The 19,255-nt window shown below is 35.9% G+C and overlaps 1 protein-coding gene across 1 annotated transcript in view; it reads left to right on the top strand.

The window, feature by feature from the left end:
• The first annotated feature begins 2,888 nt into the window (after nucleotides 1–2,888).
• LOC101895781 (protein FAM13A) overlaps nucleotides 2,889–19,255 on the top strand; it is a 175,629-nt gene continuing 159,262 nt past the window's right edge. Inside the window, exons 1-2 of the mRNA XM_059125790.1 lie at nucleotides 2,889–3,100; nucleotides 12,545–12,597. The gene's annotated coding sequence lies outside the window, so the exon portion shown is untranslated. The remainder of the gene's footprint in view (nucleotides 3,101–12,544; nucleotides 12,598–19,255) is intronic.

Below are 19,255 nucleotides of genomic sequence, written 5' to 3'. Positions count from 1 at the left end.
TTAAAATGGCCATAACTCCTTAAATATTGAGTTTTCGGCGTTTTTAGCCATTATTTGTGATCACTTTTTAAAGCATGAATTATTGAATACTTTAAAATGGCCATAACTCCTTAAATATTGAGTTTTCGGCGTTTTTAGCTATTATTTGTGATCACTTTTTTAGGGTTGAATTATTGAATACTTTAAAATGGCCATAACTCCTTAAATATTGAGTTTTCGGCGTTTTTAGCCATTATTTGTGATCACTTTTTAAAGCATGAATTATTGAATACTTTAAAATGGCCATAGCTTCTTAAATATTGAGTTTTCGGCATTTTAGCTATTATTTGTGAACCCTTCTTAAAGCATGAATTATTGTTCAATGTTTAGTATTTTTTGGTCGGAAGGTCCTTAAATAGATTTTCATAAAAGTCATAATTTTTGGTCCATAAACAAATCTTAAACAATTTGATGTCTTGGAAATATTACAAATCATACTTTTTGTTGTCTATTGAAAGAATTTTCTGGGGAAACATTATTTTTTTTAAACAAATGGCATATACCTCCACTTAAGAAGATACCATTGTGAGCTAATAAAACTGCAACCAACTTCAGACTGCTGTCATTTCTACGCTACTCGTCCGACAGTTGCTAAAATTATTCCAGTAACAGCGCACAAAAACATTTTTGTGAGAATTTTCCAGAAAAAATGCTATTCGTGGTGGATGTAAAAATTATGGCGTTTGACATTGTTACAGGTTTTTTATCTCACCCTGTATATACAAATATTGACATTTTTTTAAGATGGTTCTATACCCCAAGTAGACTAAATACAGGTTTCTAGCCAAATAGATTGGAAAATGTAGTCAAGACCCTCGATATATGTAAAATTGGGAAGTAAACTTACAAGGCCGCCCCTCCAAAACAATGTCCTACACTGAAATTTTTTTGACGAAGGGGTTTTCTATCCCCTTAGAAACCAAAATGCTAAATAGGGTCTAAATCAATTGGAAAATGTGATCAAGGTCCTTGAAATAGCTGGACTGATGTATTCCACTTCGCTGACTTGTTTCGCAAGTTATGAGACATAGAAGTATGTAATATGTTTATCCTTTTTAAGCAGAAGAGGTGTTTGGTTGGTGATAACTGGTGATAACTCTAAAGAGGGGATATCCGATTGGGTCCAAACTTGGTAGATCGTAATATTATCATCGAACTTAGAACGAGTTTCGAAATAGGCAATATCGGTCCACTTCCTCTACCAAATTTAAAAAAAAAAAACAAAAAAAAAAAAAAAAGAAACAGGAAGTTCGGCCGGTCCGAACTTTGAATGCCCTCCACCATTTGGAACGAATTTTGCAATTCTCAAAAACAATAAAATCCTTTAAAAATTCTGTTAAAATCTTAAAAATACCGAATGTAGCTGTTACATTAGGGTCTATACGATGACATGGACCTGCATAGGTAACTTTTGTCATAAGCCATTACAATATTCAAATGCGAAACTTAACAATAAAACAAAAACAAAACAAATCGGTTAATAATGTAGCTAAAATCGCCAAAAGACCGAATATCGGGAAGAACCGTTATATGGGGGCTATACGAAGACGTGGACCTGCACAGACAATTTTCTGTATTTGGCTGTAGTATCCATTACGAATTTTAAATGCCAAATTTGAAATAATTCCGGTGAATAATGTCGCTAAAATCATCAAAATACCGAATATCGGGAGTTACCGTTATATGGGGGCTACACCAAAACGTGGACCTACATGACCCATTATCAATACCAAAAGTCCTGCAGACATAACATACATTTGAATGAAATTTTATCAATCTACTTCAATTCGCTCGGAAGCTAGAGTGATTTCTACAGACGGATGGACATCGCTAAATGGACATAGAATCTTATGCTGATCAAGAATATATATATATTTTTCCTCCATTTGACAGTGCCACCTGTTGCCCAATAATTCCCCAACCCCTCCAGATTAGCTTTTCCTAATTTCCTACATGCGTGCTACATTATTTACACATTGTACAAACATTTTTTTCATTTAACCAGCCGATGAACTATTTAATATTACATTTAGCTGTGGCTCGTATTGGCAGTGCTGACATCAATCATCGTACGACCCTAAGGACACGACAATTAAATATTAGTTCAAATTAACAAAGTTAATATTAATTGCACGTAGAGCCCACAAACACACATACACCCGCCCACCCATCAAATAACCTGAGACAACAACGACCATGATTTATAGACACACACATTTTAATGGAGATTCTCGCTCCCAAGGATTCGTGTAATGGGAAAAGCAACTGGTTTCTCTCGGGTTTTTGTGTCTATTGTTTTGTTTGTGGCTGTGTGTGCGTTTTTCATTTATTATCCCAATGTCCTTGTAAACATTTCGTATACATTGGAAATCTGATGCAAGGTATTCTTTTTCACAGTAGTATCCAGCCATGCTTTGGGACTGTTCTCCTTGTCTGTGTGAGTGAGAGTGTGTTAGTTTTTTTTTGGTTTCCTTGGTTTATGGCAACGCACATTTGGAATGTGTAAGAGCACAGGGTATACAAACATTTGTTGTTATTCTTTTTCTTTCCTTTTTTCCTCTTTGTGGTAGTCTCTGGTCTGAGTTGGGCTGTCGTCATCACTGCCATCATCGACAAAAATCATTGTCTTCGATGAATGGCATGGTTCGTTGTTGTTGCTTCACCTTCCTTGCCACCTCCTCTAGCCAGCCAGCCAGTCATCACAACCATCACTTGCCCTGTATATGTGTGTGTGTGTGTGTCTGGGCCTAATACACATTTTCAAGAGACCCGAACCCATCCATGGCCTATCTAACAGCCAGTCATCAGTTTGTTGTGGTCTCTCGCCAAACACTGAACGCATCTGCCGAGTAGTGAGCAAATTCGGTTCGGTTGTCTTTTTGGCGCTGATACGTTTGTTACGAATACGATACTGCGACGTAATTAGTTTTTGTTTTTGGGCACAACAGAAATTGCATTGCAAAAAAATCATTTTGATTTTTCGAAAAATTTTTTTTTTGGCTCGGATACTTGAATTTTCTCTTGTCGTCCGCTTGGCCGATTAAAATACGCTTATAGTTATGTGAGTTTTTTTTGTTTTGTATTGTGTCGCCGTAAATTAGTGTTTTTCACTTTCGTTTCCTTTGGTTCATTGATTTGGGTTTAGGTGTGTGTGTGTGTGGGAGCAGTATGCGTGTATGTGTGTTGGTATGAAAATAAATTTGATTTTAATTCCAAAATTTTGATAAACGGTCAGTTACACTTTTCAAAATGAAAAATCATTACAGGAAAATAAAATACGTTTTAATGTCGCACAGTGGGGTGAGGTCCTCAAAAAATGGAGATTTATTTAGGGAAGCTTTCTATCACTTTGAAATGTTGCTCAGAGATTGTTATTTATTATTATATAGTACCCCTAGTATGTTTGGTATTAAAAATGGGACATATCGGTCCACGTGTCGGTATGGCCCGTACATAGCGTTGCTCCTGATTTTTGCTATTTTGAATGAGTGGGCCGATATATTCCGTCTTCTCACAAGACCTTGCGTCAAAATTTTAACCGTTGTGGTTGAGGTTCCAGAAGAAATGGTCCGATCTGTACCATCTTTAAAACAAATCTTGTGTTGATAGAAGTATTGGGATGTGCCGATTTTCTAAGTATTCGGATGCTCATTTCGCGTTCTATGTGCTTAATGGTTATTCCACATCTTGTCCCATTTTGGGAAAGGAATGACCAGAAGTAATTGCCCGTTCAATCCGTTCTTCATACCAGACCTTGTGTTAGTGAAAATATTATAAAGTTCGAAATTTGAAGATAATGGGACTCTTAGATCAAATTTTATAATTATTCAAAATTTTGTGGGGGAGGTACCAGAAGTAGTGGTCCGATATCTACAATCTTCACACCAGCTCTTCACTAAGTTGAAATATTGAGATGCATGAAATTTCAAAAGAATCGGATGCTCATTTCGCTTTTTACGAGGTTAATGGCTATTCAAAATTTTGACCCCTTGTGAGGGATGTACCAGAAGAAGTGGACCCATACATTCCATGTCCACACCAGATCTTTAAGACAAAAATATTATGTTACGTATAATTTCAAGACAGTCGGACTCTAGCCTCACTGTTTATAACATTTATAATTATTCAAAATGTTGACCCTTTGTGGGGGAGTTTATTGTTGGAGTGGACCGATATTGTCCATTTGCAAACTTGATCTAGAACTGATGGAAATTTTAGAATTTGCAAAGTTTGAGAAAAATCGGATTATCCTCGAATTTTTTAATCGTTTTGGTTATTCAAAATTTGGACCCTTTGTGGGGAAGGTACCAGAAGGAATAATCCGATCTGCACCATCTTTACAACAGATCTTGTGTTGAGGGAAATATTGAGATGTACGAAGTCTGAATGGAATCGGATGTTTAGCGTTTTATTAGCTTCAGGGATAATTAAAAATTTTGACCCTTTGAGGGGGAGGTCCAAGAAAGATTGGACCGATATATTCCATATTTCTGTGGTCACAAGCAATAACCGCCTAAGTCGACTTAAGAAAGATCTGAGATATGTATGCTATCTTATTGAACTAGCAAAACTAAACATGTGCGTGAAATCCCCATTTCTCTAGCAAAATTATTTAAAAAGATATAAGTAAAAACATATTGACATAAATCGTAAAGAAACCCCATTACATATACAATAACCGCCTAAATATACTTCCGACCATGTTTCTATAATATATTAATTTTAATAAATAGCCTATAATGGGTTAAGCTGTTTTTGCATATTTTTTGTAAATCGTACTGCAATAAAGAAGAGAGTTTGCATAAGAGCTTATGTAGAGATAAATGGATATTGCAAATTGAGAATGATTAAGAACACCTTCTATCTCTACATAAAAGATTATTGCATGTAGCTTAGTATGCTAGAAAGAGAGCAATATCTACATAAGCGACAATTGCACATGGCACATGCTCTCAGATTTTGTACAAATTACAGTTAGGCTTTTATAATAAAAGCATTGTGTCAAATTGATTTCAGTTAAGCCATTTGGTCTAAACGTACAGAAGAGGAAATAGTGTTAAAAAAAATATTAAAATATAATTCGGTAAACAATAAAGAAATATAATATGGAGAACAGCGAAAAGAAGCAGAAAGTAGATTATGTAACAAAATAATAAAATGGTGAACAAAAAAAAACTGTATTACTTAGTTGTTTGAATTTTTTAAATAAAAAGATCGTGATGAAGGCAGTCGCATGAGTTTTTTGGGAAACGAAAATTCTTTGCAAGACAACGATGAAAGTCGCATGTCTTTTTCAGAAAGCAGTAATGCTGAATTGCCATTAAATTTTTTTCTACCCAACTACATACTGAAGTTGAAGAAGATAAGTCAACTTATCATGAAGAAGGGCATTTTGGCGGTGATGATATAGTTCAAGATCCTGACTACGAACCTTCAATTCGAGATGATGATAGTAATTGCAATGATATGGAAGACGACGTGGTATTCAACGAAGCTCCAACTACATCCCTAAAAAATTATTCGCGGAAACTCTCATGCAAAAACAGAAACCACGGAAAAACGTATGTAAGTGCACTCGGTAAAGTTGTGCCAGAGAGAAAATTTCAACCTCTGTCCCGTGACTGTCGAATGAAGTGCAAAGCAAAGGTACCGCAGTCATTTCAAGAAAGCATATTTCGAAAATATTGGTCTTTGGGTACTTACAATCAACGAATTTTATATATTGGATATCTGATTGATATCAACAACAAAAAATTCAAAGTTTACAAAATCATCCCGAAAGGCCACGTGAATGAAGATTCCAGTGCAAGTATGCCAAAAATGTTTCCTGCAGTGCTTTGATGAAAGTTTTGTGAAATCTGTTTTGAAGAAGAAACTAGATTATCCTCATAATGAGTTATGCGACAAACGTGGATTAGGTGACGGATGATATAATTCAACTTATTACGGACCACATAAACAGCTTCCCAAGTTATGAAAGTCACTACACAAGGAAAGATACAAATTGCCTACACCATTCTTCAGAAACTCAATAAGTTTTTACAAAAGGCAACTTTGGACGTATAATTTAACCATTCATGACTGCACAACTGGTACCCCACATTGCTTTATGTGGCATGAAGCGTTATCTGCTCGTGGTGGCAACCAAATTGCATCGTGCTTGTTGAAGTTTTTAATCAATCTTGAACAAGTTAATCACACTATTTTTTATAGCGATTCCTGTGTGGGACAAAATAAGAACTCATTCGTATGCGCAATGTTCATATTGGCTCTTAAAATCAATCAAAATTTAGAAACAATAGATCATATCATAACATTTAGAGCCTGGACACACACATATGGAATGCGATGTAGATCATTCTGTAATAGAAAGGAAAAAGAAAAGGACAGACACTCAAATACACCATCCTCACGACTGGTACAATTTTATTAGATGTGTAGGTACTAAACATAAATTTAAAGTCGTTGAAATAAATTCAGAGGATTTTTATCATTTTTCGCTATTATTAAAAACAAAGTTAATGTGGAGAAACACTAATCAAGATGGTGAGAGATTTGTTTGGAAAAATATTAGATGGCTAAGATATAGAAAAACTAATTTTGGAAGAATTGAATATAAAACCACATTATATATAAATGCTTCCTTCCAAATCTTAAATTTGGTAAAACGCGGTATTAATTCAATGAAGAGAGACGACTTATATTTACTAAACGAGTGTGTCAAAATCAAAAAGAAAAAAGATCGGCTTGCTTTACTTCCATTTATAAACACATGTTTTCACCCTTTTTATAAAAGTTTACAAACACAGGACTGTATTGATGTACATCCAGACTTAGTCGAAGATGAGCCAGACATAGAATGAAGTAAATTAATATATTCTTTAACCTTCCAACGGCTTTAGTAGTAATTAGGTTAATTTTTCTTTAAATAAAATTTATGGAAAAATAATGCACTTCTTATGTATGAGCAATTCCTTTTATTTTTTTCAACACGAACTATAAATAATCAAAAGGCCTAAGTTCAGTACGAGGAAATTTTCAATATGCAGTACCCGCCTAATTCGATATATGTCAGGCAACAAATGCAATATTACTTTACAATAAAGACATAAGTCGAGATACTCTTTGCAAATTCCCATTTTCCATTTGCAATAACCATGTATGTTTTTGTTTTTAAAATATCTTCTAAGTATATGAGATTTCCACTACCGTTTTTATTTTTAGCATTGCCTGTTTAATAATCTTTGATTTAGCATAAAATTTGTTCTCATGCTCTTTCTTAAGTTTTTCAGAAACTCATTTGTATATAAAAAGTGATTTTTCTCCAAAGCATGATTTTCGACTTAGGCTGTTATTGCTTGTGACCACAGATTTAATAAAAAATATTGTGATGTGTGTAAATTGAAGAAAGTCGACCTAGTACATCACATTTTATCAGAGTTATAATTATTAAAAATGTTGACACTTTGTGGGGGAGGTATCAGAAGGAGTGTGCCGATATATCCCATATTCATAGCAGATTTTGTGTTAGTAGAAAACATGGAATGTGTGAAATATGAAGAGAACCGGATGCTTATCTCGAATTTTATAATCGTTTTGGTTATTTAAAACTTGGACCCCTTGTGGGGAAGGTACCAGAAGGAATGGTCCGATCTGCACCATCTTTACAACAGATCTTGTGCTGAGGGAAATATTGAGATGTGCGAAGTGTGAATTGAATCGGATGTTCATTTTGCGTTTTATATATTCAAAATTTTGACACTTTGTGGGGGATGTACCAGAAGCAGTGGACCGATAATTCCATCTTTACGACAGACCCACATGGCCCATCTTGACCCCATATAACGTTACCCCCCCTCCCCCCATATTCGGTAATTTGATGATTTTAACGACATTATTTACCGAAATTTTTTCAAATTTTGTATTTAAAATTCGAAATGGATATTACAGCCTATGACAGAAAATTGACTGTGGAGGTCCACGTTTTATAACCCCCATGGTATCTCCCTATATTCGGTATTTTGATGATTTTAGCTACATTATAAACAGATTTTTTTCAAGTTTCGCATTTGAATATTGTAATAGCTTGTGACAAAAGTTGCCTATGCAGGTCCACGTCGTCGTATAGACCTTACCGGCTACATTCATTATTTTTAAGATTTTAACAGAATTTTTAACGGATTTTATTTATTTTTTTTTTAATTGTTAAATTTGTACCAAATGGTGGAGGGTATTCAAAGTTCGGACCGGCCAAACTTACATCTTTGTGATACTTTTTTTTATGTTTTTCTGTTGTGTCTTTCTCTCCAAAAGTGCGCCGAAAAGAGATGACCGTTATTGATAAAGTTGGGACCAAATAGTAAACTCCCACCAACAGCTATTGGGTTCATATGTCAGACAGCCAGGTAGAGGAGAGACTCTGGATTTCATTCAAAGAGAGTTGGGCTCAAGTTCAGGAGTCTGCCCAATTATCCGTTATTTTAATAATGTACCCGTTTTTGATCCTCTCTAAAGCCATAAGTCTATAGGTGTCAAGATGCAAACCATTGTTTGGCGTCACTTTCAAATAATCGTTTACAAACGCCACGTCGTAGTTCAAGGTATGGCAGAGGCTTTGCAAATTGTAATTTTCATTTTTGTTTCTTTTGTCTTTCGTCTTAATCCAATTAATGTTAATTGTCCAAAGAAAATCGCCAAGTAATCATTTTTTTTTCAACTTGTCGGTCAGTCAAGGAAGACCTTCAAGTGTTCATCAAGAAAATGGATGTGGCGATGCTATTAGTGGTTGTTGGTGTTGTTGTTTTTGCTGTTATAATTAACGGATATTATTTAACAATAGCAAGTGGTGGTATTTGTAATCAGAATTAATTTGTTCAATGTCTAGAAAATTTACTAATTTCAATGACATACGAAATTTAATATTTAATTTTCGAATTGTTATTGAATTGATTTTAGGATTGGTTAATTGAAGGAATTTTCGAAATTGTATTAAAATTAATTTTGAAATTGAATAATGAAAAAATTTAGTTGTTTTAAAATATTTGTCACTTTTTCAGTAGAATTTTAATCGATCGAGTAACGTGAATTACTACTGCCAACAAGCTGGAAAAAAATGTTAACGATTCTAGACAGAAAAAAATGCAAAATTTCAATTTTTTCAATATATTTTTATTCATTTATTGCCATAGGTAAATGGTAAAATAATTTTTTTGCAAGCGATGATGGAAGTAAATCCCATCATTTCCCATGTTGTTCACTACAATTTTAAGATACAATTTATACAATTGCAAAATATCGGAATTTAATAACAACACAAGTTAAAAAGTATCATTCGATTTTAACGACAGCATACCATCAGCCTGTGTCAGCTAAAAACATGTTAAAAAGCAGTAAGTTCGTTCCTCCATTATTTGGAACGAATTTGGAAATTTTCAAAAAATAAAATCCTTAAAAATTTCTGTTAAAATTTTAAAAATACCAAATAAAGCCGTCATATTGGGGTCTATACGACGTGGATATACATAGGCATTGTTTGTCATAAGCCATTACCATATTCAAATTCGAAACTTGAAATAAGCGGTGAATAATGTAGCTAAAATTATCAAACTATCGTATATAGGGAGGTACTGATATATGGAACCTGAACATGCATAGGCAATTTTCTGTCACAGACTGTAGTTCCCATAACGAATTCTAAATACGTAATGGTGAATGGTGAATAATGACAATAAAATCACCAAAATACCGAATATAGGGACGTACCGTTTAAGGGGGCTATTTGGAAACGTAGACCTACATGGCTCATTTTCTGTCTTAGGGTGTAGCATCCATTTCGAACTTCAAATACCAAATTTGAAACAATTCCGGTGAGTATTGTACCTAAAATCATTAAAATACCGAATATAGGGAGGTACCGTTATATGGGGGCTATACGAAGACCTGGACTAAGATAGAAAATGTTCTGTCACAGTCTGTAGTTCCCATGACGAACTCTAAATACGTAATTTGAAACAATTCCGGTAAAAAATGTCGCTAAAATTATCCAAACACCGAATATCGGGAGGTAACGTTATATGGGGGCTATACGAAGACGTGGACTTGCACAGACAATTTTCTATCTTAGGCTGTAGTATTCATTTCAAACTTCAAATACCAAATTTGAAATAATTCCGGTGAATGATGGCGCTAAAATCATCAAAATACCGAATATAGAGAGGTACCGTTATATTGGGGCTATACGAAGACGTGGACTTGCACGGTCAATTTTTTGTCTTAGGGTGTAGTATCCATTTCGAACTTCAAATACTAAATTTGAAACAATTCCGGTGAATAATGTCGCTAAAATCATCAAAATACCGAATATAGGGAGGTACCTTTATATGGACCTACATGGCCCATTTACGAAATGAACCTGCCTTCTGGAAAAATAAACATGTGTGCAAAATATTAGTCTTCTATCTCAGTTCATTGGAAAGATAGCGTGATTACAATAGACAGAGAGAGATAAAGACAGACGGACAGACAGAGGGACAGAAAGACGGACATGGACTTAGAATTTTACGCTGATCAAGAATATATATACTTTGTTGGGTCTGACATGAGTATTTCGAGGAGTTACAAACGGAATGACAAAATTAATATACCCTCCATTGTATGGTGGAGGGTATAAAAATGGTTTAACTTTCATTATGGTTATTGAAAAGGTTGACCCTTTATGGAGGAGATTCCGTATAAAAGGTTCCTTTGTGTAAAGGAGACATTTATAATTTTATTTTTTTGGGAATAATTGTTAATCATAATTTTAACTTTTTTGTGGGGTACGTACGAGAAGAAATGAGCCGATAAATTCCATAGTCACCTCAGATGTCTGGTTGACAAAAATATTTAAATATACCAAGTTTTACTAGATCCTTTGCGGTGGAGGTACCAGCAGGGGCAGGTCGTTATCTATAATTTTCACACTAGATCTACACCAGAGAAGACCTGCTGCTCTTCTATGAAAAGGGGTTCTGGTCTTCTATGAGCAGACCTTCTGGTTTTCCATTCCACATTTGGGCAGCGAGTGAAGGTTTCATTGGCCGTTCCTAGCTTTATTTCCAGCGCACAAAATCTCCGGATACCAATCCGTTGGACTATTGTGTCTGGAGTATCTTGGAAAGCAAGGTTGGCACTAAAAAATGCCAAAATGTCGATCATCCCAAGGAAGCGCTTCGCCGGGAATGGACCAAAACACCGCAGGGCAACATTTGGGCAGCGTGTGAGGGTTTCATCGGCCGTTTGATATTATTATCTAAAATGTTGACCCGTTGTGGGGGAGGTACCAGAAGGAGTGGTCCGATATATACTATCTTCACATCTTATTTTGTGTTGGACATAATACTGGGATGTGAGAAATTGGAAGGCCATTGGACTCTCACTTCAAATTTTATATGAGTTGTAATTATTCGAAATTTTGACCCTTTGGGGGAGGTACATGGTGGAGTGGACCGATATTGCCCATTTGCCCATACCTTACCTAACACAGGCTAAAATATTTGGATTTGCAAAGATTTACAAAGTTGGATGGTTCTTTCGTATTCTGTACTGTAAATTATTTTCTTTGAAATTATTTTCTGGCCTTGTATGGGGGAGGTACTAGAAGCAGTGGACCGATATTGCTCATCTCCGAACTCGATCTAAGTTTGACAATAAAAATACGATGTACCAAATATGAATCAAACGGATAGTCTCTTCGAGCGTTATCGTGCGCACCAGCCAGGCTGACAGACGGACATCACTAGATCGACTTGAAATGTCCTGAAATGGCTTTGGCCAAAGCGACCTAGGATCTAAGGCAGTTTCAAATGATATATACCCTCTGTAGCCATTTGGCTGGGGGTATAAAAGACATTATTGCACGAGGTTACTTTCCTAATTCTATATTCTATTCTATTTCATAATTCTATATGAATAAGTAGTAACTCCCCCTAATTAGTTCGTCTGGAATTTTACAAAATAGCCTTTTTTGCGAAATCACAATAACATTGCCTACTACCTCATTTTTGTTACTCTCACACACACAGACGGCTTAACATCACAAGAGTAAAGAGATAATCTCTTGAAAAGCAACCAAAGGAGTTCAATGTGACCTTCATTCATTAGCTGATACAAAATGCTTAGTTTTTTTTTTTAATTTGACCTGAAATGTATTTCCCTGAAACCCGATATAATTAAGACCTTTCTACAACATTTTTCCTAATTTCCCAACAAATTTAACCTCTAACCAACACCTGACATTTAAATTAATTTCCTACATTGCCTATTTAATGCTCAATTACTGCTTCAAATAATTTCTTCCAACATTCCAATAATGGTCTCCCTTTGCCTCCGGCTCGACAAAGGAAACGACGACAGTCATTATTATTATTTTATAATAAAACTTTTCTTTGAATTTGTAGTTGTTGTTGTTGTTTGATGTTGGCATTATGCCATAATTGTTCATTTCTTCCTTTTTCTTTCGTTGCAGTTGTTATTTCGAGTTCATCGGTGAAAGGGATTTATTAATTCGTGGAAAAGAAGGTAAGTTTAGCTCAGATTTCTATTTTCTCAAACAACAATTTTATAATTGGATATTATGAAGGCAGAGGGGGGGCAAAGGGTGGGAAATTGGTCTTATTATTAAAGAGACAAAGTAGAATAATAGTAGAACTTATGTATAAAAAAAGCCATGGGAAAGGGAGAGAGAATGAGATATCCTCTCCTATGAAAGAAATAAACGGAAGTCGGGCAAATAAATACTGTTGGCGTATGAGCAACTTGAGTTAATATAAAATAATAAAATATATATTACGAGGCCAAAAGAATAATTTTTAAGGACCAGAGGCGTGGATTTTTAGAACAATTTTCAAGGACCAGAGGCGTGGATTTTTAGAACAATTTTCAAGGACCAGAGGCGTGGATTTTTAGAACAATTTTCAAGGACCAGAGGCGTGGATTTTTAGAACAATTTTCAAGGACCCGAGGCGTGGATTTTTAGAACAATTTTCAAGGACCAGAGGCGTGGATTTTTAGAACAATTTTCAAGGACCAGAGGCGTGGATTTTTAGAACAATTTTCAAGAACCAGAGGCGTGGATTTTTAGAACAATTTTCAAGGACCAGAGGCGTGGTTTTTTAGAACAATTTTCAAGGACCAGAGGCGTGGATTTTTAGAACAATTTTCAAGGACCAGAGGCGTGGATTTTTAGAACAATTTTCAAGGACCAGAGGCGTGGATTTTTAGAACAATTTTCAAGGACCAGAGGCGTGGATTTTTAGAACAATTTTCAAGGACCAGAGGCGTGGATTTTTAGAACAATTTTCAAGAACCAGAGGCGTGGATTTTTTAGAACAATCAAGGACCAGTGGCGTGGATTTTTAGAACAATCAAGGACCAGAGGCGTGGATTTTTAGAACAATCAAGGACCAGAGGCGTGGATTTTTAGAACAATCAAGGACCAGAGGCGTGGATTTTTAGAACAATCAAGGACCAGAGGCGTGGATTTTTAGAACAATCAAGGACCAGAGGCGTGGATTTTTAGAACAATCAAGGACCAGAGGCGTGGATTTTTGAAGAATATCTTTCGTGGACCAAAAGAATTATTTTTAAGGACCAGACGCGTGGATTTTCAAAGAATATTTTTCTGAGAAAAAAAAACAAAACATTTTTAAGGACCAGAAGCGTGGATTTTCAAAGAATATTTTTCTGAAAAAAAAAAACAGAACATTTTTAAGGACCAGAAGCGGGGATTTTCAAAGAATATTTTTCTGAAAAAAACAGAACATTTTTAAGGACCAGAAGCGTGGATTTTCAAAGAATATTTTTCTGGATTTGCGTGGATTTCCGAAGAATATTTTTCGGGAACGAACAGAACAATTTTAAAGAACCAGAAGCGTGGATTTTCAAAAAATATTTTTCTGCATTTTTAGAGAATATTTTCCTTGAATTTTACACAATATTTTTCTGGGAACCGAATGCCTCTAAAACGTGGATTTTTAAAACCCAGAAACGTGGATTTTTAAAGAATTTTTTTGCGAGACCAAAAGGACAATTTTTATGGCCCAGAAACGTGGATTTTTAAAGAATTTTTTTGCGGGACCAAAAGGACAATTTTTATGACCCAGAAACGTGGATTTTTAAAGAATTTTTTTCCGGGACCAAAAGGACAATTTTTATGGCCCAGAAACGTGGATTTTTAAAGAATTTTTTTCCGGGACCAAAAGGACAATTTTTATGGCCCAGAAACGTGGATTTTTAAAGAATTTTTTCCGGGACCAAAAGGACAATTTTTATGGCCCAGAAACGTGGATTTTTAAAGAATTTTTTCCGGGACCAAAAGGACAATTTTTATGGCCCAGAAACGTGGATTTTTAAAGAATTTTTTCCGGGACCAAAAGGACAATTTTTATGGCCCAGAAACGTGGATTTTTAAAGAATTTTTTCCGGGACCAAAAGGACAATTTTTATGGCCCAGAAACGTGGATTTTTAAAGAATTTTTTCCGGGACCAAAAGGACAATTTTTATGGCCCAGAAACGTGGATTTTTAAAGAATTTTTTCCGGGACCAAAAGGACAATTTTTATGGCCCAGAAACGTGGATTTTTAAAGAATATCGGAAGACCTCTGAAGTGTGGTTATTTTAATAATATTTTATAATATTAGGCATTTATTTTGATGCCACGGTCGATTAATATGGCTGCGACCATCACCATGGCCGGCGCTTGAATTCTGGTGGCCAACCGAAGGTACACATTTTCAGCTGATCTCTTTGGGAAGTAACAACGAATGTTTTCTCATCGGAGTAAACCAAATTCGTCAGTTCACCACTTTCGGCCAACCGAAGCAACTCTTTGAGTCTATTTTCTTTCTGTTGCGGTGCGGCGTAAGTTCTCGAACTTTTTGGAATTTCAATGGCTTTACTCCAAGCTCATTTTTCAATATTTGCCGAATGGAATATTGCGATATTTTCAGCTCACAAGCCATTTTTCCGCCATTTTTCGCTCCTATACTTTTCGCATCATTTCTGCTGATGTTGCTGTTTTCTTTCGTCCACTTCCTTGACATATGTCGGGCTACGCTATCAGTATCACGGTAACGATTGATGATACGAGACGCAAAAGATTTCTTCACATTTAAATTCTGGAGCGCTCTAACGATAGCCACTTGTGGTTTTCCAGCCAAATATAAAGAAATCACACTATCACGCTTGAATTCCATCACGAATAACTTTTTTTCTGGAAAATTCTCACCAATATGATTTTGTACGACCTGTAACTGGTATAATTTTAACAGCTGTCGGACGAGTGGTTTGGAAATCTCACACTTTTTATATACATCCCTTTTTTCTCATTCATTGGGCCCAAAAAGTGTAATATAAGCTGAAATTGAATGAATATTGATGAATATCGGTTCAGACACATATGTCTCCGCAAATTTAGTAGAAATCGATTCAGAGGAGGATATACCTCCCATATATTAGTTGCTTTTGGCTTTAAATTATAACAGCTTTAAATGCAAAACATGATTTATTTTTATGGCTAGCTCTACTAAATGTACAAACTGGTGTATGGTATCATAAAGTCGGCCGGCACAAAGTATATATATTCTTCATCAGCATAAAATTCTATGCCGATTTAGCGATGTCCGTCCGTCTGTCCGTCTGTGGAAATCACTCTAGCTTCCGAACGAAATAAAGTAGGTTGATAAAATTTAACTCAAATGTGTATTATGTCTGCAGGACTTTTTGTATTGAAAATGGGTCATGGACGTGGACGTGGACCTACGTCTTTGTATAGGCCCCATATAAAGGTACCTCCCGATATTCGGTATTTTGATGATTTTAGCGACATTATTTACCGGAATTGTTTCAAATTTTGTATTTGAAGTTCGTAATAGATACTACAGCTTAAGACAGAAAATGGGCCATGTAGGTCCACGTCTTCGTATAGCCCCCATATAACGATACCCCCGATATTCGGTATTTCGATGATTTTACCGACATTATTTACCGGAATTATTTCAAATTTTGTATTTGAAGTGCGTAATGGATACTTCAGCCTATGCCAGAAAATTGTCTATGCAGGTCCACGTTTTATAGCCTCCATGGTACCTCTCGATATTCGGTATTGGGATGATTTTAGCGACATTATTTACCGGAACTGTGTCAAATTTGGTATTTGAAGTTCGAAATGGATGCTACACCCTAAGACAGAAAATTATTTGTGCAGGTCCAGGTCTTCTTATAGCCCCCAGATAGTGGTACCTCCCAATATTCGGTATTTTGATAATTTTAGTGTCATTATTCAATAGAATTGTTTCAAATTACGTATTTAGAGTTCGTTATGGGAACTACAGTCTGTGGCAGAAAATTGTCTATGCAGGTCCAGGTCTTCGTATAGCTCCCATATATTAGTACCTCCCTATTTTCGGTATTTTGACAATTTTATGTACAATACCCATTGGAATTGTTTGAGATGTGGTATTTGAAGTTCGTAATGGATGCTACAGCCTGTGACAGAAAATTGTCTATGCAGGTCCAGGTCTTCGCACAGCTCCGATATAACGGTACCTCCCTATATACGATATTTTGAAGATTTTAGCTACATTATTATTCAAGTTTCGAATTTGAATATGGTGATGGCTTATGACAAACAATGCCTATGTAGGTCCACGTCGCATAGACCCCAATGTAACGGCAATATTTGGCATTTTTAAAATTTTAACAGAATTTTCTAAGGATTTTATTTTTTAAAAATTTCTAAATTTGTTCCAATTGGTGGAGGGTATTCAAAATTCAGTCCGGCCGAACGTACTGCTTTTTAACTTGTTTTGTATTTAATTTAAGAATACTGAAGATCTACAATTGGTATTTCACTCTAAGCCACAACTCCGTATTGCTTACTATTTCATGTGATAGGGTGCGCTCGAAGAGTACGTTTTAAAGTCTACTCTCCTTTTTTATTTTATGACATTTCGATTATTGAAGCATGACACCGACCATATCTCTGATCAACTTTATGATGGAGGTTATAAAAATTAAAATTTCTCCTTGGTACAACATTGCGTATAAGTGCTGACGTTGTTCATACGCCCCTATCCTTGACATGTATTAAAACAATTTCTACGCTTTACTTCCTAACATTGCTATATTGTAACAAAACTTCATTTTCAGGTCCTTCAACAGTCGACACGTGTACCGTTTATCCGACACTTTACCACATTCAATTAATATATCAATCATCATTAATCTGACAATTATTTCAATGGACATTTTATGCGGTTAAATTATTAACCACTTGAGTTAATTATGTCAATAACAGCTCGTATTGGACATCAGAAAACAATAATTGTCAAATGATTTGATAGCCTGCGTCAAGGACTCGTTTCTGTGCCACAAATTACTGTAATTGAAATACTGTAGATATTAATTAAATAAATTGTGGCCTGCAATGGCCTTCATATTCTGGGTGATAAGTCAAAATGGGGAAAAGAATTTCCAGAGGAAACCTAGTCTGCCTCAAATATTTTAGGGAGAGTGTGAGAAGTCCTGTGATTTCAGGGATTTCCTAATTATTTCCTTCTGACCACCCAGATAGCACCCCTGAGAAGTCCTTTCACGCTCATGCCACGTTTTCATGTATGTGGCCCTGACTCTTTTGCAAGGCTTCACTGTCAATTAAATGCCATGACAGCTGTTTTCCCACTTAACATAATTCCATTGCCGGGTAGTAGAGCTGATGGATATGAATGCCAGCCATTGTTGCTGTCATCAACAGTCAATTTGAAAACAAATCAAAACTGGTATCCTTTCATGGATCTCCTCTTCACACAGCTGCATATATTCCTATTCAATTTTGTTGCACTTGATTGTCACCAGGTATGGTAGATACCAATAAATGAGAAAGGGGGGGGGGGAGAGGAATAGACAATATTGTCCTTATCCCCTTCTTTTGCTGTTGACAACTGACAAAAACATCAGCAGCAGCAGCAGCAGCAGCAGCAGCAGCAGCAGGTTAAATCTCAACACATTCTACGGATATCCTGTTTTGGAGTGTCTGCCAGAGCATTCATTGATCCATTATCATTGACATTTTCTGTTTGTCAAGCAAAGGCATGATTGGATGGCTGGGTGGCTGTCCATGGATGATTTGATGCCCTGAAACAATCGAGAATGTTCGGAATAAATAGCAAGTGTCAAACTATTGTTTTAATTGTATTGGCGATTTGTATGTGTGTATGTGTGTGTGTGCATGAGCATATGATTGCTCCAAGCAATTATTGTATGGAGTTTTGTGGACACTGTGGGACAGTGTTGGAAAAATAAAAAAAAAAAAAAAACAGAAGGAAAATGTTTCAGAGATCTCCCTCTCGCAGCATATAAATTGAAAAGCATTTTTATGGACCGTAGACATATAAAAAGGTGTGTATAGACGCTTACAATGGCTTTTAATATAAAGAACTTTCAGTTTTTCTACACAAAGTCCATCCATCTTGTATTCCATACGGGAAGACCTTTTCGACATTCATACAAGAAAACCTTCTAGTCCTGCACAGAAAAATAAATTTCATTCTTCTATAGGAGAAAATCTTCAACTCGAGAATTGCACCCCTTTAGACTCCGAGTCGAAAAGAAGATCTTTTGGTGTTCTAAACCAAAAGACTTTTGATCTTCTGAACCTGAAGCCCTTCTGGCCTCCCACAAAAGAGAACTTCTGTTCTTCTATAGAAAAACACCTGTTTGGTCACCTATAAAAGAAGACATTTTGGTCTTCTATAGGAGAGGGTCTTCCGATCTTCCATAGGAAAAAAACCTTCTGCTCTTCTATGGAAGAAGACCTTCTGCTCTTCTATGGAAGAAGACCTTTTGCTCTTCTATGGAACAAGAAGACCTTCTGCTCTTCTATGGAGCAAGAAGACCTTCTGCTCTTCTATGGAGCAAGAAGACCTTCTGCTCTTCTATGGAAGACCTTCTGCTCTTCTATGGAAGACCTTCTGCTCTTCTATGGAAGACCTTCTGCGCTTCTATGGAAGACCTTCTGCTCTTCTATGGAAGACCTTCTGCTCTTCTATGGAACAAGAAGACCTTCTGCTCTTCTATGGAGCAAGAAGACCTTCTGCTCTTCTATGGAGCAAGAAGACCTTCTGCTCTTCTATGGAGCAAGAAGACCTTCTGCTCTTCTATGGAGCAAGAAGACCTTCT

This window comes from Musca domestica, unplaced genomic scaffold, assembly GCF_030504385.1.
Source record: "Musca domestica strain aabys unplaced genomic scaffold, Musca_domestica.polishedcontigs.V.1.1 35, whole genome shotgun sequence".
Classification (NCBI taxonomy): domain Eukaryota; kingdom Metazoa; phylum Arthropoda; class Insecta; order Diptera; family Muscidae; genus Musca; species Musca domestica.
The sequence above is the reverse complement of the archived record's forward strand: the minus strand, read 5'-3'. Positions and strand labels throughout refer to the sequence as shown.